The sequence below is a fragment of the Tiliqua scincoides genome, chromosome 2, assembly GCF_035046505.1.
Source record: "Tiliqua scincoides isolate rTilSci1 chromosome 2, rTilSci1.hap2, whole genome shotgun sequence".
In the NCBI taxonomy this organism is placed as follows: domain Eukaryota; kingdom Metazoa; phylum Chordata; class Lepidosauria; order Squamata; family Scincidae; genus Tiliqua; species Tiliqua scincoides.
Genome location: NC_089822.1, coordinates 124,550,251 through 124,556,398, shown reverse-complemented (window position 1 = coordinate 124,556,398; position 6,148 = coordinate 124,550,251).

Below are 6,148 nucleotides of genomic sequence, written 5' to 3'. Positions count from 1 at the left end.
GAAAGCCCCAGGGGCACACACTGAGACATGCTTCTTAATCAAAGTGGTTTGTTCTGGGCACCACACTCAAAAGAAGAATACAACCAAACTGAAGCGGGTTCAGAGAAGGGCCATGAAGATGGTCAGAGGTTTGGAAAATAAGTCCTAGGAGGAAAGGTTGAGGGAATTAGCTTCGACAAGAAAAGGCTGAGGGGGATGTAATAGCACTCTTTAAATACTCAAGGGGCTGTCACAGGGAAGTGAATGAGGATTTGTTCTCTCTTGCCCAAGAAAGTAAGACTAGATTTAATGAGCACAAGCAGCAAGAGGGGAGATTTTGGTTGATTATCAAGAACAATTTCTTAACCATAAGCGCAGTTCAGTAATGGAACTGATCATCAAGGAATGTGGTGGGTTCTCCCTTGCTGGAGGTCTTCAAGCAGAGGCTTGACAAGCACCTCCTGGAGATGCTCTAGGGAGGATTTTCCTGCTTCAAGCATAGAGTTGGACCAGTGGGCCTTGAAGGACACCCTTCTTCTTCTTCCTGCTTTGTGAGTCTGACCCATCCATACTGATGGAGAGTCTCCATCTCCCACTACCGCCTCCCACACCCATATGTATTGGTTCCTTCCTGTTCTGGTCTCATACTCAAGCTGGAAGCTAGTAAGTAGCATAAAAGTTCCCCCTTTGCTCAAAAATATGATCTACAAAGCACATCAGAGAACAACTCATAAAACAACAAATCATAGAGTTGTGGGGACAAGACTGCTGCTCCAGGTTAAAAGAGAAGGGGGAAAGTTCTCTTGTGAAAACTTTTCCAAGTCTGTTATGGTTTTTCCATAACAAAACCAGTTAGGAGATCAATCCAAGGTGTTGAGGTAGGCAGAATCAGGAAGGTTGCATCTGTTGGGAAGGTAAAAAGCCCAGAACAAGTTTCATGTGTGGTCAAGCACTAGACATATCGATTAAGTCTTGGAGTATGACTGTATGTTTGTTTGCAGTTCATGCCCTTCCAGGAGGTAAGTGGGCATGTGCCATCATTTATAGCAGGAGTGCCCAAACCCCGGCCTCGGGGCCACTTGCGGCCCACAGGGACTTCCAATCTGGCCCACAGGGAGACCCCAGTCTCCAATGAGCTCTGGCCCTCCGGAGACTTACTGGAGCCCATGCTAGCCCGATGCAACTGCTCTCAGCGTGACGACCAACTGTTCAACCTCTCATGTGAGCTGTGGGACGAGGGCTCCCTCCACTGCTTGCTGTTTCACGTCTGTGATGCAGCAGTGGCAGCGGAGGAAAGGCCAGCCTTGCTTTGTGCAAGGCCTTTTATAGCCCTTGTGCTATTGCAAGACATTCATTCATTCATTCATATAAGTTCATCTTTAATATATTCATTTATGTAAATTTATTCAAATTTGAAATGTAAATTAATTCTTTTTATCCCTGCCCCCAATACAATGTCAGAAAGGTGATGTGGCCCTCCTGCCAAAAAGTTTGGACACCCCTGATTTATAGTAAGCATTTAAGTACTAATTATCAGATGGGGGAGGAAATCAAGATAGGAAGGCTTGTTATGTTGATTGGATGGAAGGTAGTGATTAATTCCTTAAAAGGAAGACTGCAGTAAGTAGGATCTTGAGCAAACCAATTTTATTAGGCCCTCTTAGCCTGGAAGAGGGATGTGTTTGTATAACCTGAAGCCTGGTCTACATATGGAGCAGAATGAAGTGGTAGAATCCAAACTTGGCAGAATGGACCATACCATTTCATTGCGTGCAAATGCTGTTTGCTTCTTCAGGTCAAAATCTCTCTAGCACAAAATCTCTCAGATATAAAACTAGCTCAGCAGGGAGAAAGCCCAGTCTGTTGTCAACTGTGCTTGCTTTCCACTTGCAGGAAACTCTACCCCCCCCTTCCCAACCAACAGAGGAGCTTTAAAAAAAGGGATTCCTTACAAGCTGAAGTGGTACAGACTACTACCTCAGGCATCTATATCTCATTCTGCTCCAAGTGTAGGCCAGGCCTCAGACTGTACATCCCACTTCTTCCAGGCTAAGAAGGGGGCGCACTAAAGTTGCTTTGCTCAAGACCCTGCCCCCGATCTTCTTTTTAGGCATTAATCACTACCTTATGATGGCATATGCACATTTGCTTCCTGCAAGGACATCGCACTACTTGGGTTCTTCACACAAAGTGAGAATAACGCTGCTGTTACAGTGATGGCCTAAGGCTCACCCCGCAAATGCACAACCTTGCCACCCTCATTGTGGGCTGGGGCTCAAGCTTGCCAGGAATCCATAGTTTTTAACCACTTTGAATGCCCATTAGAAAGAAAAAAGTGGGGTATAAATTTGCAAAGTTTCTTCTTGAGAAGTCTTAGGCCCCAATCCTAACCAGTGCGTGCACAGTTGCAAACGTGCTGTAAGGAACGTTTTTGGGCCCTAGTGCCGGTGGAGCGCTGGTGGTAGCCTAGCACTGGCCAGTGCTGGGCTAGCACTGGAGCTCAGCCACTCAGCCGTCATGCAAACCACTGGGCATTGGAGGTAGGTGGGGGCATGGGAGGAGGAGGCGTTCTGGGGTGGGGGAAGTGGAGGGAGGGCGGGGAAGAGGTGTGCCCGGGGGAGGGAGCTGGGTGGGAGGGGGGCGGAACCTGAGCCTCCTTGTCGGGCGGTCCGTCTGATGCAGAGGCTCTGAATTCCACAGCCAAGCCTCAGGTCGTTGTAGAATTGAATAGCTCCATTGGCTACTCGTGGGGCTACTGGCTTTACCCAGGGGAAGGGGACAAAAGTCCCCTTCTCCTGAGAAGGCAGTGACGGCTGCCTGGGGCACACTAGATGCAGCCATTTTTGGCACCACTGCAGCCCTGCGTGCCAGGCAGCTCAGGATCAGGTTGCCCGCTTCTTTTGAATTCCATGTTTGGGTGTAGGTTGATATTCATTTATTACTACTACCACCACCACCACCACTTTAAAAAAAGTTCAAAAAGCGGTTTATAACCAAAATGAAATGTGATACTGTGTGGTATCCAGGATAATGGTTATACAATATAACCTGTATTTTAATCCTCATTTGGAAGGGGTTTTGGCCTCAGGGTGAACACATATTGTAGTCTCAACAGCTCCATAATATTCTTTACTTGAAGAACTGGAAGTGTTGTCAGCTCACTTAGATGAGCTTGTGCCAGAGCTGTTTGTGTATCAGATGTGTAAGGCCCATCTCTCACTAATGTGGCTGCTTGGCCACTGGCTGGCCTCTTCCATACATTAGGCAGGCTCAAGCTTGGCTTCAGCAGTCTCTTATCTGAGGTTGTTGGTGCCACCTTGTGGCCAAAAATAGATTTCAAGTCCATGCTAATTTGAAATCTAGGTATTTGCAAGTGCAGTATGGTAGTTCTGGACTTAAGTCCACAGCATATTTGTGTTATGAACAAATATGAGCAATAGATGTTTTTCTGGCCTGGACTGGCCCAACAACGGGGTAGTGTGATCCTAACCATAGTGTCCATAATACTGTTTATGGTGCCATAAATTGGCTGGGTCATGGTCTGTTTAGGATCACAAGGACAGCAGGAGTAGTGAGAATAGTAGACTACTGTTTGGTTGTTTTTAATTTTCCTTTTTTCTGTTTGTTTTCACTGCTTTTGGTAGCTGCTATAGTGGCCCTTGTTTGGGCCAAATAGCAGAGGCAAATTCCTAAAATCAATAATAGGGCAAGACCAATCATGTTCCACGTTTTGAAAGCAACTGGAGGAAACATTATTTTTTATTAGTGGATTTGTTTAAAAATAAAACCAAATAGGAGTCCAGCTGAATGCTCCCCCAGAAGGCTGGAATCCTCAAGTTTCATAACTTTGTTCACAAATTATACTGGATGAACTGAGTGGACACACCCCATCCAGACCAGCTTTAGTTGACCGATCGCAACTTGGAGGTCCTTCCCCCCCACATTCTTCCACTGGTCCCTTCGTCCACCCTTCCCCTTTACTTGCTGCTGTAAACAAGAATTTGTTCCACCACAGGTGAGAAAAGCAGATTGCGAGATTGGTGGAAGAATGAGGCAGCAGTTGTGTACCCTCCAATGCCCCAGTTTGTTTAAAGGAACAACCACAGACCCAGATCTCCACGTTCAGGATTAGCCGAAATGATGTAACGGCTGGGGCAAAGCCCAGCACCCACCCCCCCAACTTCTATGCCTGTCTGTGGGTCTCTCAGTCTCTGCCAACTGCCTGCCTTCCTGCTGAGCCCAGGCTCTCATAATAGTGGCAAGAAGCTGATGGAACATACCAAGATCCAGGTCTACAGAGCTTGCGTCCTGAGTACACTTCTGTACTGCAGCGAGTCATGGACTCTTTGCTCACAACAGGAGAGGAAACTGAACGCTTTCCATATGCGCTGCCTCCGACGCATTCTCGGCATCACCTGGCAGGACAAAGTTCCAAACAACACAGTCCTGGAATGTGCTGGAATCCCTAGCATGTATGCACTGCTGAAACAGAGATGCCTGCGTTGGCTCGGTCATGTCGTGAGAATGGATGATGGCTGGATCCCAAAGGATCTCCTCTATGGAGAACTCGTGCAAGGAAAGCGCCCTACAGGTAGACCACAGCTGCGATACAAGAACATCTGCAAGAGGGATCTGAAGGCCTTAGGAGTGGACCTCAACAAGTGGGAAACCCTGGCTTCTGAGCGGCCTGCTTGGAGGCAGGCTGTACAGCATGGCCTTTCCCAGTTTGAAGAGACACTTGGCCAACAGTCTGAGGCTAAGAGGCAAAGAAGGAAGGCCCATAGCCAGGGAGACAGACCAGGGACAGACTGCATTTGCTCCCGTTGTGGAAGGGATTGTCACTCCCGAATTGGCCTTTTCAGCCACACTAGACGATGTTCCAAAACCACCTTTCAGAGCGCGATACCATAGTCTCTCGAGACTGAAGGTTGCCAACAGCAGCTTGCAGGCATCGGCCTGGCCCTTATCCAGTGCGTCTGTGTGATAAGCTGTCCCTTTAAAAGTGAGAACCTCAACTTTGACCAGACATGTATCACAGTGCTGTCAAATGGTCCACCTTGTGCCAATTAGCACTGATTTCTGGAAAGGCAGCTGGCATAAACACCTAGCATATAAAAGCCTCTGGATTCAGCCAGTGTTGGACTCTCTTGGACCTTGTTGGACACTCACAGGTCACATGCCTAGAAACATTGTGAGTCTTCTGCCTGCAGGTGCTTCTGGATGCCTGGGGGTGCTCCTGTCTGAATAAAGCTTTCTTCTGACAGCCCTGGACTTTGACTAACTTCTTCCTCCGATCCAAAAGAACCTCTAGCCCTGGCCTGAAAGCCCTGGGTTGGAAGAGGTGGCAAGGGGAAACATGTGAAATACCTTTAAGATGTTGATCCTTATGGACTGGTCTTACAAGAGATCTGGGGCTGGAACACCATCAGCATGATGAGGCAATATGAATCTTCACATGAGCTTTGTAGAACCTATTCAAAAATTGATATTCTGTGATAACTCGAGTTCTTCCGCCTTGAATTGTGAACCCTGTGAATTTCTACATCTCCTCAGTGTAAGCAGAGCTTCCAACATGAGATGACTCTGTGGAATAAATGCCTCCCCCCCCCCCTTGCAAAGGCTGCATGACAATATGCTATCATCAAAATGTCCCACAGAGCCAGCACTTGTGCTCTTCCACAAAGGCAGGGAAAGTGAACATTGGTGCACAGGAGGCGGTTCAGGCCTGGACTTCCAGCTAGGGAGCAAACTGCAAGAAAGGGGAGTTTCTAATAGACTTGGGAACTATAGAAAGAGCACCAGAAGACATATTTCTTTCACCTCAGAGGCAAGCGATCCGACTTGAAAGGGAAGGCCCTGCCCCTCCCAGAGGCTGACAGCTCCAATCGATTTGTGGGTCTCAGAGCCCCAATCCTGTCCAACTTTCTGGCACTGATGCAGCCATGCCAATAGGGTGTGTGCTGCATCCTGCAGTGGGGAGGGCAGTCATGGAGGCCTCCTCAAGGTAAGGGAATGTTTGTTCCCTTACCATGGGACTGCATTGTTGCTGTAAAGTTGGATAGGATTGGGCATCACTCAACAATAGGGGCTGCGTTAGTTTTCCATCTTCTAGCATGCTAGCCAGTTTCCCAAATCTATGCCAACACTGTGTAGGTTTAGCTTGAAGATC